Source organism: Pinus tabuliformis, chromosome 1_2 (assembly GCF_031772625.1).
Source record: "Pinus tabuliformis cultivar Carrire ecotype Pingquan chromosome 1_2, CPIR1, whole genome shotgun sequence".
Taxonomy (NCBI): domain Eukaryota; kingdom Viridiplantae; phylum Streptophyta; class Pinopsida; order Pinales; family Pinaceae; genus Pinus; species Pinus tabuliformis.
The window spans coordinates 276,559,158-276,572,995 of record NC_142298.1 but is presented as its reverse complement, the minus strand read 5'-3'; the positions used below and the strand labels follow the sequence as shown (position 1 = coordinate 276,572,995).

The following is a 13,838-nucleotide window of genomic DNA, read 5'->3' as shown; positions in this document are numbered from 1 at the left end:
AGTATAAGAGGAGGCTTGAGGGTCAGTTGGAGACACACCAAGAGAGATCAGTCAGTTCGATTTTCTGGGGTGAGGTTTGCTGAGGAAATCGAGCAAGTGATCAGTTGCAGTGAGGGGCAGTTCGGCAGGAGGTCGAAGAATACATAACAGAGAGGCAGCACAGTGCCAGGAGAAATAGTGCAAACCTAAGAAGGACTAACGTAAAGGCCATAGGCGCTGACGCAAAGGATGCAGAGGGTCGTAGAGGCTGACGCAGAAGCCGTAGAGGCTGACGCAGAAGCCGTAGAGGCTAACGCAGAAGACACAGAGGGCCTCAGAGGCAGCGCTAGGAGATTCTGTGAAGCAGACTGGGAGCAGATCAGCAGATCCTGAGCCGATAGAGGAAGACGCAAATCCTAAAGGAGTGACACAATTTCAGAGCAGTGCTTGGAGCAACTTTCTTTGTCCATCACAAGGAACAGCTGAAGTCGCTTTGGGGTTTGATCATCCGGTTGCTGATTTGTTGTAAAATCTGTCTCCAGATAGAGGTACTACTGCCGAGAAAATTCTCTGTTGGGTGAGCCATTTCTGGGACCCTAGTTGTATTCACGATTCTACTTAATAACACAAACCCTCTATATGTTGCACCGATTTTCCCGAATTGGGTTTTTCCAAGGACGATTGTCCAAAAATAACAGTGTCCCTTGTGTTATTGTTTCTGTTTACTTTAGTGCATGATCTATATATCTGTGAAGGTTGCAATAGTGTTTACTTCAGTGCATGATCTGTATATCTGTGAAGGTTGCAATAGTGTTTACTTCAATGTTTATGCAATTAAATAACTTGTTAATATAAATAACAAGTAGGAGATTACAAACCAATAATTGCAGTAGGGGTTTTTGATGTGTTAGATTCAGGAATTTTCACACTAACATTGTTCCTACATCCAAGACACTGGCCTTGTACTTCTCCACACTTCCATATGCTCCATGCTTCACTTTGTATACCCATCGTGAGCCTACTACTGTTTTTCCCTCTAGGGGTGGCACAATCTCCCAGACATCGTTCTTCATGATGGAAGAATATTCCTCCACCATGGCATCCTGCCAAACCTGCTAAGAGGTTGCCTCCTCATAATAAGAAGGCTCTGAGTCTATTAACTTAGTCATGAGTGCCATATACCCAGTGTACCTTTATGGTTGCTTGCTCTGCCTAAGCATAGAGCTAGGTGTCTCAACTCATTCCTGAGCCTCCTGATCGGCGCACTTGGCTCTCCTCCTCCCTATGCTGGGAGTCACTGACTGAGTGGTTGACTCCACTCATCCTTGTCTTTGGTCTTGTACTAACTCCTCGTCATCCTACTGTGCGGCCCTCTTGCCACTTGCTAAGACTCAATCTATGATACTAGCTAGGGCTCCTGCTTGGGGCGAGTAGCTCCTCCTCGGCTACTCTAACCTGCTCTTACTTTAAGGACTCCCTCAGAGCTTTGCTCTCCTTAAAATTCACGTCTCTACTATGCGCACTTCCTGACTTGTTGCTCAAGGTTGCGCCTATCTCAACCTGCAACAGGTATAGATTCTTCATCTTCACACATGTTTGCTTCATACATCTAGAAGCTAAGTGATTGAGGTAAACCTTAACCTTGTTGAAGATGACATCATAACCCTTATCCTCTAGGGTAGAAACAGAAACAAGATTCTTCTTCAATCTTGGAACATAGAGGACATATCTAATATGGAGAGAGCTACCTGACTCCCTCTCAAAACTGACAGTACCAACTCCACTAGTTGCGTACTTGGCATCATCTCCTACCTCAATATGAAACTGCATGTCCTTTTCCTTCAAGTGGCTGAAATACTCCTTATTCCCAGTCATATGGAAGGATGCTGCTCAATCACTATACCATACATTGTTTCCTGTTGAGCTTGCCATGCAAGCTATCAATGAGAAATCTTTCTCTAACTGAGAAGAAAATGCATCTACCTCAACTGATGCAACTACACGATCCTAACTAGACTCCTTCCAATTAGGATACTTAGTAGCATAGTGCCCAAACTCATGGCAATGGGAGCACTTGATCTTGTTGAGATCCTTTTTTTTCTTCTAGCCCTTCTAATTGGACTCGACCTCTCCTTGGCTTTGCTACCTTTGCCTGCCAAGGAAAAGTTATCCTTGTCCTCTATCGGAGTTGATCTCCCAGCTCTCGTCCCTCTCTGGATTTCTTCTTGGACGCAGTCTAACCATAAGCTTTCCCAACCGTGAAGATTATCTCTGCCACTAACTGCATCTTGGAAATTCTCCCAAGACTTATGAAGTCCCAGAAGCGCAAGATTCACAAGGTCACTGCTTGCTACAATAGCACCCACTCCAACTAGCTCATCCCGAACTTGGGTGAACTTGGAAAGATATGTAATGGTGGGCTCTCCTTTGCTCATCTAGATATTTCTTAGCTTGTCCTTCAATGCATGTTTTCTAGCATCACTGGAACCCTGAAGGCTGATACAAATCTAAGATGGCTTTCCACATCTCATATGTTGTCTTCTTCCCATGGAGATGAGGGGCAATATGGTCTCTAACCCCCTCAAGAATGATCCTCCTTGCCTTGGTGTCATTCTTGTTATGCTAGATCAACTATTGGGCATCTTGGGGTGGGGATATTTGACTCGCCACAAATTCTAGCACCCCATTATCCTCCAACACCACTAAGATCTGCTCATTCCATGACAAAAGTTTGAGGCTCCTTTTAAACTATGATATGCTCTTAGTCCTTGGAATGCCATACTGCTATCCAAAGATACTACTCTTCAAAACTCTAGTGCAAGCCTTTTGCCTAAACGACGCTCTTCAATGACTGATCAATTTGGTGTTGTTCTTCATGTTGAACTCTGCTCTTATACCATTTTAAATTTATCTTGAAACTCTGCATCTACTTAGATGAATTACTGAAAACAAGGCAACTGAAAATTGAAACCAAATTTACTTTCACCAAGATACAGAGTTTCTTAACAATTTATAGGCAACGGAAAATAATCGAGCGATAAAAAATACATCACGCGATTTGACACGCTTGTTTACCCAGGAAACTCAAAAGGGAAAACTTGATTTCTTTGTTGTGGTATTTTATTGATTGTTCTTAAGCAATTGGATCTATTACAAAGCAATATGTCTCTGAGAAAGCATTTTGTTGCTTCTCATTAATCTCAACTGTTACAATTGATCGTGGCCTACCATGATCACTGCATCATCTTGGCCCTCTAGCACGCAATTGTTCCTCTGCTGAATAGCCTTGACTTGCCCATGCAATCCTTGATCCCTGCTCCTTGATTTTTGCACTCTAGAAGCTAATATTCATTTGAGAACTTAGGCCTATTTCCTTGCACACTAGGTCCCTATTTCGTAGCGCACTAGGTCCCTATTTTCATGCACAGATCAACTCCTATTCTCTAGCGCAAATCCCTAAATCCTTGCACACTTGTGATCTCCTATTTCTTAGGACACAAGCTCTACGCACAATCTCCTAAATCCTTGCACACTTGATGCTCAATTTTGTGCTCTCCTCAATCAAAGATGATCTCACAAACTTGTGTAATTTATGTGCCTTTTTCCTCCTCTTTATAGGACCAATTCATTCGTGCAAGGAAGGCCTAATTCAATTTTAGAAGTCGAGTTCTAATAGCAAGTTAACTGAGAGTGATACTCTTTCTCTCTCTAATCAATTGTTGAAGTCTTAACTCATTCTTCCTTCAATCAAGACTGAAGACTGACTCGCTCTAACTGAACTTGTAACTGCCACCTTGTTTTGTAGTCAAATTGATGAAGACTCCACTTAACTGAAGCTCCAACTCTATGCATGCCATCTTGACGATAAACTCATCCTAACTGAAGTTTAACTCATGAGCTCGCACTCAAATTGAGAGAAAGACAAATCGAGGTCTTCACTGGCTAAGGCACAAGCCAAAAGACCTTACGCGCTACATTTTCAACATATAACTAATGGAGATTGGAAGTGTCGGCACACAGTGAAATTTTGAAGTTCTAGATAACTCTTTTTAGTTTCTTAAAATATTACATTTGAGTTCTAGTAGACAGTAGATTCGTCTATTTGTGCATGTGCCAAGCCTTGAGGGCCCCCTTATTCTGGTCCATGTCGCAATGTTTTTGTGTAAATCTCTATGCATAAACATCTTTGTTTCCACTTTTTAGATTATTGTTTGATAAATCTTTTTTAATTTCTTCAAATCTTGTTATATATCAATTGTTTCTTTAGTTAGAAATCATGATACAATGTTTTCAATTATAATTTTGCTTCCATACAAGCTTAGATTTGTCCTCTAGCCATAACTCAAAGTGGTATACAAGGTGTTGTTATAAGTTTCACTTAGCCACAGAACTAAGATGAAGCGTTGTAACCTAGAATTATATAAGTGAAACCACAATATATGCTAGTTGGAAGAATAAGGTTGATTGCACATCTTTCATTTACTTAGTTGACAATTTTTTCATTGGATCGATGTCCTTTTAATCATTAGCTAACATAATGAAAAGGGTATTGTTACAAGAGCCATTCATAAATGAAACCTTGTAACTTGATTTCCTACCATTGAAGCTCTAATAAGACTTCGGTAAAGGATTAGGCATTATTTCACTTAGATTTTACATTGTTAAATCAGAAGTTAGGCTTGTAATGAATTGAAATTTATAATGTAGTAGACTAGTTTGATAAGGTAGGTTACATAAAAAGAATTTTTGCATTTCTTTCTATTTTGATTGTCAATTTAGAAGATACATTTTATTACACTCTCAACTGTTTTGTAAAGTAGACAAGTAGCATTTTAGAAAATAGAAAAACTAGTTCTGCACATATAGTGATTGCACTTCGCAAGTTTACAAACCTTGGTTGATATATTAATGTTCAAGATTTATCCAAAAGGTTTCCCAACAGATATAATGGTTGGCATTTCTTGAATAAAATTGTTGAGGTCACTAGGGACATCCTTACTAACTTCACTTGCTATTTGAGAAATTTTCTTAGTATACAAGCATCTTGGCAATGAGGCATATCATAAGGAAAACACAAAGGATTTTGTTTTTCATCCACCAAATTATTACTACTAAGAGGGGTCGTCGGGGGTCTTTGGTCATGTTGATTAGGTCTTAACTTATCCCTATTAAAGTTCCTCCTAGGTTAGAAATGAATCTGCCTCTCTAGTTGAATAGTCTTGTTCTATAATGTCTGGTTTTGTTGTTGGAGTTCAGTTTGTTTTGAAAAGTCAGCCTCCATCATTTTCATTACATCAGCCATGTACTACATCATGTCAGTAGATGACTCAATACTATTCATGGTACCTTTCTCTGATTTGGGTTTTGATGAAGAAGCTCTGGAAGGATTGGAAGGTTCTACCTTAAACGAAAGCGAATGCAAATCCTCTTCTACTTTATAGCATGTTCCTTCACCATTTCAAAGGTAGTTGGAAATTCATCCCTTAATAGGAAACCAAAATGTCCTTTAAAAGCATTGGTATGATGAAGCAAGATAATGCCATCATTTGGTTTCAAATTATTAGAAAAATATCTTATTAACCTATCAAATTTTTCATCTAACTCTTTCACTGTATCACTCTCTTTCTTCTTCATCTCATGAAGTTAACATTTAGCATCCGTTCTACTAGCCCACCTCGTCATGAAGACATTATAGAAGGTATCCCAATCAGCACTACTATTATTTGGTAGGCCTCTACTAGCCCACCTCTTCATGAAGACATTATAGAAGGTATCCCAATCAGCACTACTATTATTTGGTAGGCCATTAAACCAATCTTTAGCATTTTTTTTAAGGTTAATGAAAACAACTTCAAAACTACATCTTCTTTCTCATTTGCTACATGATGCTCACCCACTTCTTTATAAACTTTATGGATGTGTTTCTTAGTTGAGATAGTATTGTTACCTATGAACTTGGATAATCACTTCTCAGACTTATTGGGCATGTTATGAGGAAGCCCATTAATTCTTGTCATGTTGATGGTTTATAGACATTCTCTACCCAAGGTTTATCACCCATGATGACTGTTTAAATTAGGGTCACAAAAAGAATTGGATTTGTAGGAATGGCACTAAAGGAAGCCTAAGAAACCTCTTTTCTCCTTGTCTAGGCGTTTTCAGGGTCCGAAAGCCTTTTGTAAATAGTTTGGCTTAAACTTCTAGTTGGATACACTCCACTCAACCCTTCACCCTATGGAATCACCCGATGAGTGAATGAAGGAAGAATTAAGCTTGTACACACCAAAGGTGAAGCTAAACTTCTAATAACCAAGTATTAGACTTTATCTTAGCAATGGCACCAAAAATTTTAGCTCTCAGACACTCCCTAGAGGAAAAGACCTAACTTCCCAAAGGGGAGCAAGTAAAAACCTATCACCTAAGTGGCTTGCTCCTCACTTCAGGCTTGCCAAAACCAAGCCAAGGGGGGAATCCCTTGACTAGTCCTAAATTCTATCATTGTGATAAAGGCCTACGATTAGATGTGTTACCTCACAAAGAAGCTTATCATATATAGGTATGCTTATCATACTTGCCCAAATTAGACAAGTGGGGTAGAAAAGGAAATGTTACCCCACCTATCAATAGGGGTACATGTACTTTTCAGTGCAGCATTCATTACCATTGTAAGCCCAAGGTCACAAGTCAAAAGCCATGTAAAAACAATGTGAGGCCCTGTATTAGGCATCCTACACATGTCTTTATCATTGAGTCTGCATTCATTTCTTCAGTTGGACCATGTCCTATCTCTTGAAGTTCCACTTAAGGTCACTTTCGTCCTTAACTGGATTTGAGGGCTTTCAGTGAACTCTCTTGTGGACTCATGGTTGTATGGAAGTCTCCATTTGTAAGGGTGATCACCAGTGTATGGGCTAGTCCAACTTGTGTCAAGGTGCACCTATGTCATGCCACATGGTTAGAGTTTATCAAGTCTATATGTGACCTTGGCTTGGTGCAATATTCCTCATAACAGCTCTCAAAGCATAGCTGTCTCTTTTGACAACATTCACATTTCCCAACGCAGTGCACAGTGCCTAATGCAAAGTGGTGCCAATGGTCAAAAATTCAGTTTGGTCTCAGAATGTGTAATTTGAAGAGAGAAACCCATGCCACGTTGAATTTTTTCCAAACTAAGATGGCAATGGCTACTTACAGCGTGATCAAGTCAAACAGGTTTCTAGCTGACAAAATAGGGGCAGCATTGGGTTGTTTGTGACATTAACAATGGTCTACTCCATAAGAGGAACAAAACCCATGTTTTAAGTTTGGCAAATCCTCGAGGGTGTTAGAGATCATCCACTTCGACATGATGATTTCGCAGGATAGGTTTTTATGAGGCTTAATAGGGGCAAAATTTGACAAAATATATAATATGTAAATATTGGTCTACAGAACAAAAGGAACAAAATTCATGTCTCAGTTTCTCCAAATTCTCAAAGGTGTTATAGCCCCAAACGGACATGATGATGTGGCAAGCAGGTGATGGTGTGGCAATGTTGGGCAAGATATGAAGATTACAAGAGATCCCCAGTTCCGATCCAGGCCAGTTTCAGCATACCCAAGTGCCGGAATTGTTGGCGAAGTCAACTCACTGCTAGAAGGTCTAACTAGCTGTTGGAGACCCAATCAACCAATTAGTAGAGCAATGGACCACGAGCAAAGGGAATCTTGAGCTAAATTGTGGAAATTTGTTCAAGTCGACCCCTAGTGGGTGAATTAAAAATGTTATTGTAATATTTTATGAATTAATTTACTAAGTCTCCAAAATGTGGATGACTAGTAAATATTTTATTGAAAGAGAGTCAAACTAACTGTTAACTCGTTGTTATAATTTTCTTTATAAAAGGATAGCCCCTCGTCATTGTAATGTTGTTGTTTTCAATCGAGATAAGTGTTATCATAATAAAGAGCTCATATTTTGAAAACATGTGTGTAATTTATTTTGTACATTGGTGGAGTGGCTTTTGTTTTTACTTTTATTCTTGATATATGATTCATTCATAATTATTCTAACTTGTTTTGGTCATTGAAAAAACTATTCCAAGACTAGCAATTTTTGCCATTGAGGGGCTACATAGTCACGTGGAAAAAATCAATTAGTAAGCAACACCACTTGAGTTTCTTGGTTTTGTAGGTAAGTCAATCCAAACATTTGAACCATCCTGTTGAGGGAGGTTCATTTCGTCTTTAAGATTTCGTATTCTACCGCACACAAAAATTGAAAGTTGGAGATGCCATTTCAAGAAGAGATTGTTCATGGGAAAGTTTGAAAGCCACCAAGAAGGCTTAGGCAAAAGTGAGGGCGATTTTCATTCTAGACCAAACTCACTCCCTTGGAAACACACATCTATATCGACTTAGAAGAATATTGAATTCACACTACAACAAAAGGTGAGATACAAAAGGGCACAGGTATAACACCACAACCACTTATTTTCAAAATACAAGATTTATTTTATTTTTCTACAATAGATTAGGATATCAGCTTGCTGGTGTTTCATTTTTCATCTTTTTAGCAAGCTAAAACCTTCGGGATATTTGATTTAATTGAGAGATCTTACCAAAATAGAATAAAATTTCTTTGCATATTATTTTTATAATTGTATCTAGCCATTAGTATTGAGAATTTGAAGATTAAGTTGTTGTACCAAAGCGATCTGCACAAATTACAGCAAGGTTTACAGCTATCCAAGAAAGTAAAATCAACCAAGAACCTTGCTATTTACTCTACAGTGCTTAAAGGTTATAAATTTCCAATTTTTTAAGTAAATTCCATATTTCTAGCCATTTTTAATTAAAAATCAAATTTGAAAATTTATGGGTGTGTAAACACAAGTTTTCACCCAAAACCCCAAGGTTAGATCAATTGGTCGAGTTCTCGTTGCTAAAGCACCTTGGTAATGGGAGGTCACGGGGTCAATTCTCCTCGAGGCCCTTAGGGTTAGACTCTTCAAATAAGCCGGTAGGAAGTGATCTCTTTGAGTGGATCTGCCTAGATATTTCCTCAGAAAAAATAAAAATAAATTTTTCACCCAAAAATTTGAAAAAAAAAAATTCAGCCATATTTTGGTTGAGGGGAGGTCTCAAAAGCCTCTATACTCACCCTCATATCTCCTCCACCCCTAAATTAACCATCTAGAGGTGTTAAGGCACCTGTACGGTGACTTTTAGAGTGAAATCATATTCTTGTCCCTGTGTTTTAAGCAGAGTTTACATAGGAAAGCAAGTTGTTTTGAGCTATATCTCCTTAACCAGTGACCTGCACTAAAAGATAATTGTATTTTTGGTTAGGATTTTTAGTATAGACCAAAATCCATAGGTTACATGCCATATTTTCAATGAGTTCGGGCTACTAGTATTTGTTGTTTAGATTTCTACTACCACAGCTAGGTAGGAGGTATAAGTGAACACCTCCCCTTATGTGACTCCATATAAAGCATTGGTCTTGCACTGGAGTTATTTGGGGTAAATTTAGGGACTCCTCCTTTGGCTATTTAGAAGGTGTTGAGACTAAATAGTGGGGGTTTGGGCCGAGGTGACAGTGAGTTCCTGCCCTATGTGTGCCAATCTACCAGGTTGCCAAGACCTTAGCAACACTGCTAGTGCTGATTTGATAGGTAACCGGAAGCAAATGTTGGAAGGAATCAAATATTTAAGGATTAGACTGGTTAATTTAATGGCATTATTAATGTTGAGTGTCTTAGTGAGATATTCAAATAATGTTCATTAATTTTTAAATCTCATGAAATCTAATGTCCAATGAAAGAGATGCCCATTACATGTGGAAATATGACAGCCAAGAGAAAAATGCTTATACATGAAATTCATTCACATGATATGGATAAACTTAAGAAATTAAAGTGTGTTTAAGCATTAACCATCAACGTGATAAATTTAAATGTTCATGTATAAGATAAAAACATTATTTAGTGGAGTGTTTTCCAAACCATGAATATTAATGTAATTGCATCCACAAGTAGTTCTTTTAAATTATAAATTAAAAAGTATGTCACAACTTTAAATAAAAGAACATCTATGGGCAGCAAGATACAAAATTTGGAATTTTAAAACAAAACACCATGTCTGAAATGGATGATGCATATATGAAGATATGGATGATGCAATGATACCTTGGCAAATTCATTTGATTGGCAACCCAGCAAATGGAAAAATCATTTCTTAGTAAATTTTCCTACTATAACTTAATTAATAACTTTAATAAATAAACAGCACTGCTGGGATTTTAACAGTAAATAAAATAAATCAACGAAAGCAAAAATTAGCCAATCTCACACATGAATTCTACCCTTCAAATCTATTGTTCATTAAATAATATCTTCAGCATACAAGGGCTTTCCCAATTGGGAAAATAAGCTTCCCATAGAGAAAAATACAAGCTACAGCAAACCTGGCAATTTTGTCAGTTGAAAAGAACCCTGCGGCACTGTCCGTACAGACTATGCATCCCTCCATTTACTGCCTACTGCGTCTGCAAACTCACACATGCATGGTATGGCCCTACAGCCTTGTTGTATGGCCCATACGTTCGTTGTATGCCACGGATTTGCTATTATATGGCCCTATGGCTCTGTTAAAAAAATATTACAACCTATATGGCCTGCCACCTGCCCTCTCTTGGCTGTATGGATGCCCAAAATTTTCTCCTGAATTTTCTAGTTGCTGGGTATTTCTCCTTCTGCTATAAACCTGCTGCACTCTCCTCCTATAGACTTAATTCCTCAGAGTGAAAGTCCTTTATCACTCTCTCTTGAACACTTAGAGCAAAATTCCTTCATCACTCTCTTGTTCAAAAATGCTTTCTATGTCGTCTTCCTCCCTCACCTAGCCTTGCTTTTATAAGCTTGATTTGTTGACCAAAACCACAACCCTAATCTCGAAAGTGACTATGGGTTGTAGACAACAAGAAAATTAAAGAGGTAAGCCATTGTCACAAAGTGTCATTGAAAACTCAAAATTTCTAAATGCAAATTGGAATAATGGACATAATCCTGGGCACATAATGGATAATTCTATTGGGTAACTACATGACCAATCTTTAGAAGTAGATCATGAAATTTAAATGGCAAAGAAAAACTTACAAACGTATACATTTGAACCCTTAACCACCAAAGTAACCCCTTCGCACCAAATAAAGAAGCTAAATTGCCAAGATATACAACTTGCATAGATCAAAGTTCCATGAAAAAGGACTTCAGACAAGCTGACATCAAGGTTTCTGACATAAGAGCCCAATGGGAGAAATCACAAAAGAATATGCACATCCTAAAGCGTAACCTTGCTAAAGCTCAGAACAGAATCAAACAATATGCCAACGATCTTCAATTCAATGGAAAATTTCATCATCTGAAGACACTTTGTGGGAAAGCGCAGTCGCTCTTCAGCAGTATCCTCTCTAAACAGTTCTTTGAGGACAAAGCACCCACGAAAGGGGAGGACTTGTAATGAACTTATAATGAACATAAGTTCATTATGTAGGCATTGGGTAAGAATAGGGTAGTAAATGTGCATTTAGTATTAAATTGTATAGGTGGGCTAATTAATAATTACCAAATAATGTAAATTTATAAGAACGTGTGTAATGTACTTTTCAATCATATCAATCATCTCTTATTTACATTTGAAAATTTTTGTTCTACAGGAGATATTTCTGGGTATAATCTGAACATGTCCCTTACGGAGCCTTTCTAGATTGGATACTAATATGTGATTGTGTTTATTCAAGTTTCAGTAACTAAAGAGCAGATTCTAACAGGTGATTGTGTTTATACAATGTTATAAATATCCACTTTCTGAATGAAACCCAGTGCATCATTTGACACACTATTGACGCTGTCTATCATGCAGCCCTCAACACACAGATACTGGATTTATCATCACACCACTGGCTACAGAAACCATGAGCAAACTTTAATCTAAAACCACAAGCATACAATGGAAATTTGAGGAAAACCAAGTCGACTATCATAAGTGAATTGTGTGGCCTGCTATTATTCCAATATGGAGGACTGATGTTGCCAGGGCGATAAGTAAATTTAGGTGGAAGACAACTGATAGTGGAGATCCAAAAGTTATTGGTTGTCACACTCTGACGTTTTCACATATTTAAGACAGGATAGCTAAACCCTAAATTCACACAAGTAGTAGCTGAAGACGCTCAAGGTACACCTTGTAAAATATGGGGCAGCAGTACTCAGATTACAACTAGAATGTGGATGAGATGCGACGATGACGCTCCAGCCTTGAAATACATCTAGGAAAACTACAACACGATAGATGAATTATGCATCAAAGTAATAGTGGATCTTTCTTTAAATCGACTCTGCAGTTGTACAATTGCACCGTAAAGGAGTTCGGGGACCAATTCCAAAATCGCAGGTAAACTATGATAAAGTAGCTTATACTTTATTTTGCATTTGCGGACAATGGTAATGACAAAGTTCATTAGAGATAATTATGCAGTGCTGTATGAATGATTCTTACAGTGCCTGGCAAAGAGAATATTTGAAGAAATAACATTTTGAAACAGTCAGTTGCTTTAAATACCTTACAATTACAGTCTCCAGTAGACTTTAAATATCTTTTCGATTCCTATGCACAATTTCGAGCTTCAATTATTGCCATCATCTACTCAATTGTAAACCAAATCAAAAAAGAGCGAGAATCCAACACAATACGGCAAAATCCTTTAGATTGAGATTAATAACCCTCGGTACGGAAAAGAGGAAAATAAATCAAAAGTTCGCCCAAGAAAAAGCATTGCTCGTGCGATAATTGGTTGAAAATAGAAGAAAGCCTTTAAAGAATTTGCAAATTCGTCAACAGTCTAAAGAATGCGCTCTGATGAAAACACAAAATTATACTACAAAAATTCATGCAACTGGCAGAAGAATTGTTTGCATCTAACTGATTTCCACTGGAAATAAAGCGGAAAGAAGCTCAAAATGCAGGGGCAAAATAATTGAAAATAGGGCGGTAAGATTACCTCGACATTCACAAGTAGGAAACGCCCTTAGTTCGTCGGATTTTCCAAAGGCGATCAAACCCTTGCTGCTGCTGCTTCTTCTACTTCTGATTAATGCAAAATTATCACCCCTACTCCTACGCCCACCGCAGTGTATGTAATTACACATTTACAATCGCAATTCAGAGAAGCGTCGATCATTTATTTTTATTTTTTTTTGCTTCCACCGTTTGCCACTCACTAGCTTCCAAGATATCATGTAACGAGTGTGTCAGTGAGATGAATAAAGTATGTTTCATTCACCAATCATTTTATTTTAATATTAGACAGCGATTTATTCTGAATGGAAAGTTACCAATTTCTACCACGTGGGGATGGCCATTCTTCGGACACGTGTCTATGCCTTTTCCTGCTGTGTATCTTCCGTTTTACTCCCTCTTTACAAACTACGTCCTTTTACTGTCCCTTTACTGTCAGGAATATTCTGTAATTGTTTCAGAAAGGATGGATAGAGGGTCAATTTTTATCTCTCTTTTTGTTAATCCAATTTTAAAGTATTTTCAATATAATTTGGGTCAATTTTTAACTTTATTTCTATTCATCCAATTTTAAAATATTTTCTAACTCAACAATTAAGACAAGTTCAACCATTTAAAATTCACTCTTTTCTTCTTCTAACTCAACAAATAAGATAAGTTCAACCATTTAAAATTCACGATTTTCTTCTCGCACGCTAATGCACCTGTGTATCTCTGTTAGTTAAAAAAAGAAAGCAACACACTCGCCTTTCCTTAAACTTCCTCAGTGTGCCAAAGATCCGAATTTGCGCTTTTGTTTC

The 13,838-nt window shown here is 37.9% G+C and overlaps 1 protein-coding gene across 4 annotated transcripts in view; it reads right to left on the bottom strand.

The window, feature by feature from the left end:
- The window catches only part of LOC149205413 (calcineurin B-like protein 3), a 335,347-nt gene extending 322,064 nt beyond the window's left edge, over window positions 1-13,283 (bottom strand). For 2 of the 4 annotated variants that reach the window (XR_016252450.1, XM_089395059.1), the window contains exon 1: window positions 13,022-13,283. The gene's annotated coding sequence lies outside the window, so the exon portion shown is untranslated. The remainder of the gene's footprint in view (window positions 1-13,021) is intronic. The other 2 variants (XM_089395057.1, XM_089395058.1) reach the window with 1 other exon arrangement.
- Between the last annotated feature and the right edge of the window lie 555 nt (window positions 13,284-13,838).